Source organism: Oncorhynchus clarkii, chromosome 7 (genome assembly GCF_045791955.1).
Source record: "Oncorhynchus clarkii lewisi isolate Uvic-CL-2024 chromosome 7, UVic_Ocla_1.0, whole genome shotgun sequence".
In the NCBI taxonomy this organism is placed as follows: domain Eukaryota; kingdom Metazoa; phylum Chordata; class Actinopteri; order Salmoniformes; family Salmonidae; genus Oncorhynchus; species Oncorhynchus clarkii.
This window is the reverse complement of record NC_092153.1, coordinates 74,038,674-74,052,239: the sequence shown is the minus strand read 5'-3', so window position 1 is coordinate 74,052,239 and position 13,566 is coordinate 74,038,674. Positions and strand designations below refer to the sequence as shown.

Here is a 13,566-nt window from a genome sequence, read left to right as displayed (position 1 = left end):
ACTATGGCTGGACCTATAATAGGTAGTAAGTGCCAGAGTCCATCATTCCTACCCAAGGCCTGAAACTCATGAGGAACCCCCACTGGCACTCCCAACAGGTTAGTGTGTATGTCAACTACATCCTCTGTCCATGGAGCACTACATCTATGTCTCCCATGGGATGGAATGTTTTCAGGTCCCCTGGATACAGAACCCAACAGCTGTTCAGAAGTAACATCCACAATGGTCAGTGGAATTATCAAACTGGTCAGAGCACACGTACCTTGCCAGTCTCCTCTAAGAATGGGTCTCAGTACTCTTTTGGGTCCACATATCCACCACACATCAGCCAGACCACTAGTTTGGTTTAGGCCTGTAACTGGCCAAGTGGCATAAATGGTTATGTTACTGCTGCAATCAGCTTCAGGCAATCTCCCATAGTCCATGCCACTACCTGTACCCGTGATGCAACTGTAATTGCCCCCATATGCCTTAACACCCCAAGGGGCCCAGTGAGGAGGTACTGTAGGAAACACAAGGCTCAAAGAGGAACAGAGGGTTGAATTGGTCTGAACCTGGTAAAAACCTCTCAGAATACACAACCACCCCTCTCCTTCTCCTATAGCAAATGGGTGTGTAGCCAGAACAAGTCTAGCATGACTACAAATAGTGCAGTCCTTTCTTCTCAGGGTTTTAGCTGTGTACCTCATATAAGACAGCCACAAATTGTCCCTACCATCAAAACCAGTCTCAGTGCCTAATTGATCAATAGCTGTGTAGTCTCTAACATTAATTACCTGAATGGGATTTTTTAACACAGTGGTGGTAGGTGGCAGGTTCGGTCCAGGGGTGGTAGAGGAGTGTGTCTGGCCCTGGTTCGTCTGGGACCCCTGGTTTTGGCAGCTCCCTAATAGAAAACACACCCATCGTGTCTGTCCCGGTCCTTTGTAGTCCGAGGGTGTAAGTGCCTGCATCAGAGAGCTTAATAGTTTTGATGGTTAGTAGGATTTCATCACCTTTACAAAGTTCAACAGTGCTCCCAGGTTTTCCCCATATGATGGAAAACCTATCCACCTTTGTGGGATCCCCTATGCTATAAGAATACCCTCTTCTCCAATCCTAGAATTGTCCCAAGTTGGTTGTCATGTAATCCCCATATGGACACCCTCCCCCATTACACAGGTACACTGACACTCCTGTAAAGCCCCACCCTCTCCCAGAGAACACATCACTAGCAAGAGCCAGACACATCTTCACTTCTATGAACAAAAACAGGGGTGACAGGACAGGGAGGGTTACTTAATTCGAGAGATGGCCCCCGGAATCCTGTTAATTCCAGTTCTCCTCTCGAACACTGTTTATTGTTCGACAGTGTCAGTGTGTGCTACCCTCCCCCGTGCGATATGAATCCGGGTAGCTCTTTCAGCTAGCTGTCACCAGGAGTCCTTGTATGGTCCCCCCAACAAGCCTCTGGGACTGGATTGAGTGACTTCACCTGTAGTTCACCTGTAATGCATAAAATCCTGGACATACAGGCTTGGTTAACAAACAGTTTCTCATATGTTTTATCTGATTATATCCAATAGGCCCCATCCTATCCTAGACCACAATTTACCCATCCCCCTTTTGATACCTGGCTCTGCCCAGGTAACAACCTTACCTACTCTAAATAATGACTTAGGTAAGATTAGTATATTATCCTTCTGTTCTGACATTATCATGTAGGAGCGCCCCTTTCATTTTCCACATGTCCAATTCTCCCTTTTGTCTCCACTCAGTAACTGTTATCTACACATTCTGTTATCTTTGCTCGTCCTGGCTCCCTTTTAAAACTTCTCCTCTCTGCTCTCCAACCTTCAAGGTCTCTGCAGTGCAGGGGAGGGCTCTTCTGTCTGCCTTTTCCCCTTATCTGTCTGTAGCTCGTTTTCTCATGTTTCCAAATTTGAACTAAATGTCTCACTGTTTGGCTTTATCTAAACTCATGGATTTTTTTTTTTAGAAAAACATGTCTATGGTGGCACTTTCTAAAGTCCTTATATAGGTTAATTAAACCCCACTATAATTAATTTACCTTAAAAATAAAAAATAAAAACAAACCGTATTACCCATGACCACAAATTAAATATTCAAATGGCACCCCCTATACACAGGTGTTAAAACCAAACACAAATATCTCAATTTCTTCCCTGCCCTGTTGGCTCAAAATATGTCCCAAATACTTAACATGAGTCTACCATAAATAAAACTTATCCTAGCTAAATTTTCACACCACGTTCATCAGAGAAAATATATTGACACTATAATGTAAATTTCACTGCCTTTTTGTATTAAATTACCTTAATATCAGTATTACAAATTACCCTAGATTCTCCATCCAAATGGCTTTCCAATTTGGCTGATCAGACCACAAAGGAAAGTTACAATGGAGGTCATAAGTCATACCACCCCTTCAAAGAAGTGTTTCTTACTATATTAAACAACATTCCTCTATCAAAAGATTTCACCTATTTAATTAAGACTCAGAAAATAAAAACGTATAATATTTCATATGTGAGTGTACCCCTTTAAGATATCTTGTCTCTGGGAACATGGAAATCCCCTTAAACCCAAAACGTTTGCTACAAACAAAACCTAATAATTATAATAATACCTTCAAATAATTTGTTTTAAATTTCCTCAATGTTTCATGTAACTCATTCAGTCTTTAAAGGATTGTCTCCCCAAAATGCTTTATACCCTGCCAATAAACTCACACAATTGTGATAAACGTGCACTGTCCCTTTAACATAAAATAATATCAGCCTGCAATCCACTCTGCGGGCCTTTCATTGTTCCCCATAATGAAAACAGATTCTAATGTTAGTATACCTTAACCTCCTGTTTAATTTCAGTGGTGTTATCTGAACAATCAAACCAAAATCAATAACCGGGAAGTACTTGTGTAAATTAATTAAAAGAACAAAATAAATCTACCTTATTTCTCAGCACTTGGTTAGAACATCACTCCCGTTTTACATCGACCACACCCTTCGCCCCGTCCCTAGTGTATATCTTATCTATTATTCAGTGGCTCAATTAATGTTTAACGTAAGTATGTTCAGATGTTGATTATGTAATTCTACAATATTAGTATAGTTCAAACCTCATAATATAAATCTACACACAGAATGTTACGTTAATAGAGTTTAACACTTTTTCCAACAGTCATGCACACCCCCTCAATATTCTATGATATACCTCCCATCAGCAAGCCTGCGACTTTTTCAACATTCTCACCGGTACCACCTCATTCATACCGATATTAGTTCCCGACTGAATATCAAGCGTATTTCATTGCACCCCAGCAAGCAGACCAGTGGGAGACACAATGGCCCCGCCTTCTGTCCATTCTCCGTACAGCTTCTCACCCCGTCTCTTCCACTCCTTACCCTCTCTGCCTTCATTCAATTCTAGAGTGGACTTCAGCGTTTTCAACACCTTTTCTATATTCAACGATATTTTATGTACATTACAATACTGTCAACAACCTATGCCTTTACTAAAACTGCCTCACTCAAACTTGGTAGTCAGTGCGCCGACTTTACTACCCGATGTACTTCACACACACACCTATGCTTTGTTAGGACCTTAGAGAGACCCTTTCCCAAAGGCTAAATCGGTCTCAAGTCCGAGTAATCAATTCAAATATCCGTCATTCACACTTGGCCCTGCCTAGTACATCACATTCGCATCATATGGCTTTCCATTCGCACTTTGGTGGTCACTCGTTACCCACCATTCATACATGTAGTAAGTGTTCTCTGTTACCACCTATCAGCCAGGCATACTAGTACATCCCATACACAATGCACCATTAAGTATTGTCGATCAATAATAAAATTGCAGTTGCCAATAGAGATATTACTTTCTCAACTATTTTCCAATCTCACACATCATAATAGTTTAAATTTAGTAATTTACATCAAACAGCAGAGAGGGATTTGGCGACATCTCCTGAGGGAGGTCCGTCAGCTCATCTTCCCCCTCTGTGGGAGTAACCACCCCCATCATTTCTGGTTTCTTATTCAGTTGCACTCTGCGCGTCTCCTCGATAGCCCAAGTTCCTATTTTTTAGTTCCGCTTCTGCTCTTTCTCTCTGTTTAGTCCCTTGATTCTTAAATAAACGGCTCTTGTTTCTTTCTACCTCCTTGTCTCTAGCCTCCTGCAACGTCTCTCTTAACCCACATTCCATTGTTTTCAACTGGGCCCCTGTTGGCGGCCCCCCTCCTAGATAACCTGCTTGTGTCCATCTTAACTTCAAACCTTCTTTATTGACTTCCACTGTTCCTTTCCTCCTGACCTATCTTGCATACGTTGATCTAGAAAATCATTGAATTTTAATTTTGGAGGTTGCGGAGTCGCCATTTTAGTTTAATAATAGTTACGTGTTTTTAGAAATATTTTGTACACTCTCTGGATATACTTAGCCCGCCACTGGTTCGCGCCAGTGATGTATTCTTAGGAGACACTATTACTCATACTCTGTCTTAACTCAGAGCTTCTCCGTCATAAATCCAGAATTTTCGACAATAATGGTTTAATGATTAAAGACGAGCCCCAATTCAGGAAATGATCTTCAACATTAATGTTTTAACAATTTGGATAATGTTTTTTTAGAATTTAGGAAATACTTTTCCACAGTAATTTTAAATATTGGTAATGATAACAGGGTCTTGTGAAACGCCGTTTACATTTAGTCTATAGTCGACACACAAATATTCTTACATGTACATAGCTTCAACAAAATCGATCAATTAGAACATCTTATTCCACGACGTCACACATTTGTACATTTATCACATCAGTTCAGACCAAAACACAAAGCGGACTTTTCAGTCCAACATACATTAATCTTTTGTAGACACCTCACCGGTCACAAGCCTGGCTATTGGTTTTAACCTCACCGGTCACAAGCCTGGCTATTGGTTATATCTATGCCTAATTAGAGATTCAATATATTAACCTTTTGTAGACACCTCACCGGTCACAAGCCTGGCTATTGGTTAAATCTATGCCCAATTATAGATCACCTTACCGGACACAAGCCGGACCGGACACTAGCCGGACTATCGGTAGCAACTCTATATTGACTATTTTATTCCTGACCGGTCTCAGCCGGACCGGACACAAGCCGGACTATCGGAATATTCTATATTTATTGTTAGTTATCCCTGACCGGACACAAGCCGGACCCTCGGGTTATTTAGGTCTACTACTACTTATCCCTGACCGGACACAAGCCGGACCGGTCACAAGCCGGACTATCGGGATATTCTAATTACCACATATGTTTACTTCACTGTCAATTTCAAGTCAATTATTTATGTTAAATTTACACAAAAATTCTTACCCACACTCGGTACTACTGATCGTAATTTGGTATGACTATTCGACAATATGCAAAGTTTGATTAAACAGGTTTTGCTTACCTTATTTTGTGGTCGACCAGAGATCAGTTTCCCGAGTTGAGCAGAATTGTTGTCCTCCCCCTAAAGTTTTCACCTGTCTTCCGGGAACCGTCCTTTCACCAACTCGCCCCCTCACACCCACATCAACCACTCTGGACTGGGTCGTTAGTAAACCATCCTCTGCTACCAAGATTCTGTTGATAATGGGATATGTAGGAGGGTGAGCCGGTCAAGGATCGATTCAGACAAGGTGGTCTATTGTATGACAAGTGACAGTTTAATTATGAGTAAAGATATCTGGTACAACGTATACGGGCCCATTTCATTCGGTTCTTAAGGAACCAGCAGAAAAGAAGCCCCGATAACAGAGTGCATGTATGTTATATACAGTATAGAAAGTAGGTTGAGTCTAGAAGTTCTGGTCTTCTGGTTGGTCCTGTTGGGCCGTCCGTCATCCCTCTGAGTCTTGTCGTGCCGTTCCTTGTCACACAATGTTCAGCTAAGAAGGAGATTAGGTGTGTGCGCTGTCCTCAGTCACACAATGTTCGGCTAGAAAGGAGATTAGGTGTGTGCGCTGGTTTCTGCAAGTCAAGGCTGTCTCTTCCTCCCAATGTGTGGGTGTATGTCTTATCTGTGTGTCCTCGGCAGTTAGTGTGTGTAATGTGTGTGTGCTGTGTGTGTGGGTGTGGGAGCTATCCTGTATGGGACCTAACATGTTTTACTGTGAAAATACATTGTCTCAGTTATAGCAATGTAATAGCAGTAGGCTGGTCACCTGTATAAGAAATAGCACTTCCTTACAGTATCTGGTTGAGATTTGAGGGCCACACTCGGGCAGTGCCGGGTAATAGCGTCGACGTCTAGAAGCACGCCGTTTGTCTTGTCACGAGGTCAAATCAAACTTTTATTTGTCACATGCTTCGTAAACAACAGGTGATACAATATTGACATATTGTCGGAGTCCTCATCAAACTACTCAGTTGGCCGCTTACGCCTCGATCACGCCGTCATTGCATTTTGGTACACCAGAAGTACATTCCTTTCCAATGGAACGCTGTTTGCTTTGCAGAATTGCAGAGGCCGTTAGTGTGTTTTGTGTGATGCATAAATTGGATTTATCGAACGTATGCGTCAAACTGCGTAGACTGCTCGACAGAAATGGTAGCAGAAAGTTCATGTTGAACCATTGTTGCACACAAATCCAGATGATGCCGCTTACTATTTTGCGCTATGACACTATCGGTGTGATCTAGGCGTTTACAACTCTATCACTTACAACTCTATCACATTTTTTATTTAACCTTTAACTATGTTAATCGGTGTGTACAATGGTACGCATCATCTGGATGTGTGCAACAAAAGTTCAACATTCACCTTCTGCTACCATTTATGTCACGCCGTCTACGCATACGATTTGATGCATACTGTAATGAAACAGCAGAGACCAGGTCTCGAGCCCGAGGTCAGGCGCGCTATCGACTGCCGCAAAAGCATGCTCGAGCGGCAGAGTCGATTTCCGCGGTTATAAACCCAGCGTCGTTACACATACGTTCGACAAATCGAATTTATACATGAAGCACTGCAACTGCCTCTGCAATGCAGCAGGGCAACCACAGCTTTCCATTGGAAATGTAATGTACTTTTTGTGTACCGAAAAATAATGACACTGTCGATGTGATCAAGATCAGTGGTCACTAAAGTAAGGAGAGGAGGGCAGGAAGCTGAGCACTCATATTGGATGATAGGACACTACTGTACAGTCAGAGTATGTTGCTTCTTTTTATGGTACTTGTGTTTTAAAATCTATAGGAATTTGAATCTATGCCCATTTGGAATCCGTGCCAATTGAGGTCCTTCGGTCCCACTTTTTAGTAACATTAGCACACACACACAATCTGTCCCCCTACACACATTTATTGAAACGAAGGACTAAACTTTTGGAGTTGGGTCGTTCAATTTGGGAATTGGTTCCTTTGATTGAACAAGTTGATAAATTGAAGGTTGGATGTGGTCAGTTCTCTGCATGATAACTACTTAATTGAAGAGGTTGTCCACAGCCAGAGTCTTGAGATCGTGTATGTTGACCGTAAGGGGGCATATAAGGTAGGTAGGTGTCTGTCTGCCTTCACCAGATCCAGCTGTAGGCTTGACACTCCACCTCCGGGACCTCCTTTTAACCACGCGGTAGCCACACTCCGTTGGAACTTGTTGGGCCATGTGGTAGATTTCATCGGTCTGGGGGTATGAACGAAAAAAAGACGTGATATTGGGAAAAACGGAATTCATGTTTGGTTTATATATTTGACTTGCATACTGTCACTAATTTGGTCCGTTTACTCACGAGAGACAGAAGTAGCCATTTTCGTGGCAGTTGCACTTGTTACAACCCCTGTAGAAGGTCTGTCCAGGCTCAAACGAAACCTCTTTGTAGATACACGGACCTGCAGTCAATGAATACAGAGAACAATTGATAACGGTACAGGTTGTTACATTGCACTTTCAACTGTAATGTGGCTATGGCATGCACAAATGCAAGGATTTGCAAATACACTCACGAGAGATTTACGTGATCCCAAACTATACTGGCCAGCATTACTTCAGCTGGCCAGTAGAGGGAGATGTTATATTAAACTGCTGAACGGTAAAGCCTTCCACACCAAAGAAGAGGTGACCCAAACTTGAGAAATAGATTCATTCAATGTACAGTACCAGTCAAAAGTTGACACACCTACTCATTCAATGATTTTTCTTTCTTTTGACTAGTTTATACATTTTAGAATAACAGTGAAAACTATGAAATAACACATGGAATCATGTAGTAACCAAAAAAAAACGTGTCTAAATATATTTTATATTTGAGATTCTTCAAAGTAGCCACCCTTTGCCTCTTTGCACACTCTTGGCATTCTCTCAACCAGCTTCATGAGGTAGTCACCTGGAATGCATTTCAATTAACAGGTGTGCTTTGTTAAAAGTGAATTTGTGGAATTTAATGCGTTTGAGCCAATCAGTTGTGTTGTGATATGGTAGGGGTGGTATACAGAAGATATCTCTATTTGGTAAAAGACCAAGTCCATATTATGGCAAGAACAGCTCAAATAAGCAAAGAGAAATTAGAGTCCGTCATTACTTTAAGACAGTAAGATCAGTCAATCCAGAACATTTCAAGAACTTTGAAAGTTTCTTCAAGTGCAGTAGCAAAAACCATCAAGCGCTATGATGAAACTGGCTCTCATGAGGACCGCCACAGGAAAGGAAGACCCAGAGTTACCTCTGCTGCAGAAGGTAAGTTCATTAGAGTTACCAGCCTCAGAAGTTGCAGTCCAAATAAATGCTTCACGTAGTTAAAGTAACAGACACATCTCAACATCAACTGTTCAGAGGAGATTGCGTGAATCAGGCCTTCATGGTCGAATTACTGCAAAGAAACCACTACTAAAGGACACCAATAATAAGAAGAGACTTGTCTGGGCCAAGAAACACAAGCAAAGGACATTAGAACAGTGGCAATCTGTCCTTTGGTCTGATGAGTCCAAATTTGTGATTTTTGGTTCCAACCGCCGTGTCTTTGTGAGACACAGAGTAGGTGAACGAATGATCTCCACATGTGTGGTTCCAACCATGAAGCATTCTGCAGCGATACGCCATCCCATCTGGTTTGCGCTTAGTGGGACTATCATCTATTTTTCAACAGGACAATGACGCAACACACCTTCAAGCTGTGTAAGGGCTAGTTGACTAGGAAGGAGAGTGATGGAGTGCTGCATCAGATGACCTGCCCCCCACAATCACCCGACCTCAACCCAATTGAGATTGTTTGGGAGGAGTTGGACCGCAGAGTGAAGGAAAAGCAGCCAACAAGTGCTCAGAATATGTGGGAACTCCTTCAAGACTGTTGGAAAAGCATTCCAAGTGAAGCTGGTTAAGAGAATGCCAAGAGTGTGCAAAGCTGTCATCAAGGCAAAGGGTGGCTACTTTGAAGAAACTCAAATATAAAATATATTTTGATTTGTTTAACACTTTTTTGCTTATTACATGATTCCATATGTGTTATTTCATAGTGTTGATGTCTTCACTATTATTCTACAATGTAGAAAATTGCAAAAATAAAGAAAAACCCTTAAATGAAAGAACTTTTGACTGGTACTGTGTATGAAAATGCATTATCACATTTAATTTATGGTACAATCTTTATCTAGACTGATTTGTTGAGGTTTTCTTGTAATTTGTAGGGTTATGTTGAGTAGTTTGTTTTGTCAGGTCACTTCAATTGATGGAAGAAATATGTGTGAAAGGTTTCTATTTGACCCCAGCCAAATTAGATTATTTATAGGGTTTTATTGTTTCTATTTGACCCAAACCAGATTAGATTTATAGGGTTATATTGTTTCTATTTGACCCAAACCAGATTAGATTTATAGGGTTATATTGTTTCTATTTGACCCAAACCAGATTAGATTTATAGGGTTATATTGTTTCTATTTGACCCAAACCAGATTAGATTTATAGGGTTATATTGTTTCTATTTGACCCAAACCAGATTAGATTTATAGGGTTTTATTGTTTCTATTTGACCCAAACCAGATTAGATTTATAGGGTTATATTGTTTCTATTTGACCCCAGCCAAACCAGATTATTTATAGGGTTTTATTGTTTCTATTTGACCCAAACCAGATTATTTATAGGGTTTTATTGTTTCTATTTGATCCAAACCAGATTAGATTTATAGGGTTATATTGTTTCTATTTGACCCAAACCAGATTATTTATAGGGTTTTATTGTTTCTATTTGATCCAAACCAGATTAGATTTATAGGGTTATATTGTTTCTATTTGACCCAAACCAGATTAGATTTATAGGGTTATATTGTTTCTATTTGACCCAAACCAGATTAGATTTATAGGGTTATATTGTTTCTATTTGACCCAAACCAGATTAGATTTATAGGGTTTTATTGTTTCTATTTGACCCAAACCAGATTAGATTTATAGGGTTATATTGTTTCTATTTGACCCAAACCAGATTAGATTTATAGGGTTATATTGTTTCTATTTGACCCAAACCAGATTAGATTTATAGGGTTATATTGTTTCTATTTGACCCAAACCAGATTAGATTTATAGGGTTTTATTGTTTCTATTTGACCCAAACCAGATTAGATTTATAGGGTTATATTGTTTCTATTTGACCCCAGCCAAACCAGATTATTTATAGGGTTTTATTGTTTCTATTTGATCCAAACCAGATTAGATTTATAGGGTTATATTGTTTCTATTTGACCCAAACCAGATTAGATTTATAGGGTTATATTGTTTCTATTTGATCCAAACCAGATTAGATTTATAGGGTTATATTGTTTCTATTTGACCCAAACCAGATTAGATTTATAGGGTTTTCTACTTTCTTTCTTTCACACCAAGGTAGAACGGAACATATAGAAGCCCCTTGAAAAAAGGAATTTATTGTCTTCAGGGGAGAAATGACTAAACATTTAACTGTGTTAAAGTGACTCTTCAGAACGTTTGTATAATTTCAGCCAGTGGTTTTGAAAGTGGTGCTCATGAGCCAAAACGGGTCCCTGTTTTTCGTCTACTGCGTCATTCAATTGTGTACATCGTCATCCATTTAGTTTATGTTACGTCCTGCACATTTTTATATGTTACGAATCTAATTCGTACAATATGTTACAAATTTGTTGTGCTTAATATCTCGGACTGCATATTCCAATTGCTCAGATTCTTAAAAATAGAAAACTCTTACCTGTGCACCAAAGGATGAATGGCAAGTTACCAGAAACATGTTACCCTTCTCTGGTAGTAAACCAATGTGCTACCTAGAACCATAACAGGTTCAGAACCCTTTTTTTTTTAGTTCCAGGTAGAACCTTCTTATGGAAGGATTCTTAAAGGGTTGTTTGTTGGGTAAAATGTTTCTAGTTGGAACCAAAAAAGGTTCTCCCGCAGCCACACCTGAAGAACCCTCCATTAACCCTATTTTCTAAGAGAGTATTTAATCAAGGTTGTACTTCATCTGCGAGTCTGTAGATGGCTGCCTGGGTCACTTGACAAGTCCAGATGAGACTGAGGGACAGACACAAAGCCCAGAGACAGACTGACATGCTGGGTCCAAATGCACGTCTCCTCCACGCCATGCCGGCCCGACTCCACTCCAAAAAGTCACAAGAATAAAGAAACAAAGAAATCTCTCTGAGGAAGAAGCAGGTCTTTACAATCCACTAACCTCCCGACAGCAGATGCTAATCGAGGGGAGTGAGTGAACATGTGTGTTTTAGTAAGAGAGCGTGAGCGCTGGAGGTCGGTGTGTGAAGAAGCTGGGAACAGGTTCTTTAAGCGAGGGCGGGACCAGATGGTTTGTCTGAGCCCTGTCAGAGTGTGGAGGTCTTAATTCTCACTGCTCAGCGATCCCTCACTCCAGATGGCCTTTATACCCTGTCCAACACCTGCTCTGACAGCCAAGGTACTGCACAGCGAAAAAAGCGAGAGGGAGAGAGCGAGAACGGGGGGAGAGGGTGGGACTAAACAGACATTTCTGTGCTTGTTTCTTTCCTCCCTCCTTTTCCACTCCTGTCTGTTCCATTCCACTCCTGTCTGTTCCATTCCACTCCTGTCTGTTCCATTCCACTCCTGTCTGTTCCATTCCACTCCTGTCTGTTTCATTCCACTCCTGTCTGTTTCATTCCACTCCTGTCTGTTCCATTCCACTCCTGTCTGTGCCAGGGAGCACCCCACACCCCCAAAGATGTTGTGGGGGTGCGGAGGAGTATTTTTCTCCGCTCAAACAGGAGTAATAAAGGCCTAGTGCACACATTTATGTTTTAATCAGGGGGTGCTGCACCCCTACTTCCCGCTACTATGCCCCCATCCCTCATTGTCTGGCTCGCTCATCTCCATTCTGGAGCACTCTCACTCCGGGTCGACTGGGGTATTGGTCCATCTTGCTCTATCTTGCTCTTGCTCTGGGCAAAGGGAAAAGTTCCACTAAATATTTAGATATTTCTTCTCACTCATTGGGTTTATATGAGCAAAGCACAGCTTCCAGAATCGTAACGCTAGGTGTGGAATGTGGACCGCTTAGTTTCAGGAATGTCCTGTGGGTGTCTGTGCCGGTGGAGTGTATAGTACTGTAACACGCTGGGTAGCTTCTTCACATGAAAAACACGACAACACACACACACACACACACACACACACACTCAGCCAACCACAGCTGGGGTCTTACGTGGGAACAGGCTGTCTTGTACCTCTATCTGTCGTCACTGCCACACTCTGAATAACAATCACTCAGATGGGAAACTCTGGAGAGCTAACAGACGGAATGGGAACAACAGCCTCTCCGTATACTAACCCAGTCACCATGACTCAACCCCTTTTTCAATCACTCCATTCAAGTCTGGGACATGGGTGGCTCCTGACCTTTTTTTTTTTGGCCACATTAAGTAGTGTTTATTCCCATTTCCCACCCAACATCCTAACCAATAATTAGCAGCAATCCTACCTTCTGGCCCGACCTCAAGATCTTTGAAAATTATCCAAGCCAGGAGGGTACTTGGCTATATACTGCATCGCCGGTGATGTTGTTAAATGTGTCAGTTTTTAATGAGGAGAACCTCCTCCATGCACTCACTGTGTCATTAGAGCCATTACATAACTGGTTAATTATACCAGCTGATGAAACCAGCTCTCTCATTTTATCTTGTTGTGTCATCCAACCTGTCTCCAGAAAGAGAACCAGTAAATGCATACAAATCAAATCACATGCACCGAATGCAACAGGTCTAGTAGACCTAAATGTGAAATGCTTACTGACAAGCCCTTAACCAACAATGTAGTTTTTTTTTTAAGAAAGAATAAAAATAAAAATGTGCCTCCTATATTGGCAATTCCCAAACTGGAATGTTTCAAGCAGACCACCATAGTCCCTGTGCCCAAGAACACCAAGGTAACCTGCTTAAATGACTACTGCCCTGTAGCACTCACATCTATAGCCATGAAGTCCTTTGAAAGTCTGGTTATGGGTGAACAGGCAGTGGCTTGAGTGGTTATTGTCCTTGATGATGTTTTTTGCCTTCCTATGACATCAGGTGTTGTAGGTGTCCTGGAGGGCAGGTAGTTTGCCTTC

General features: G+C 41.4%; 1 long non-coding RNA gene across 1 annotated transcript; it reads right to left on the bottom strand.

Moving 5' to 3' along the window:
• Positions 1-6,721: 6,721 nt before the first annotated feature.
• On the bottom strand, positions 6,722-12,050 carry LOC139414448 (uncharacterized). The gene is made up of 3 exons (XR_011634880.1): positions 11,188-12,050; positions 7,768-7,867; positions 6,722-7,661 (listed from the first exon to the last, which is right to left on the bottom strand). It is a non-coding gene; the product is annotated as an uncharacterized lncRNA (long non-coding RNA).
• Between the last annotated feature and the right edge of the window lie 1,516 nt (positions 12,051-13,566).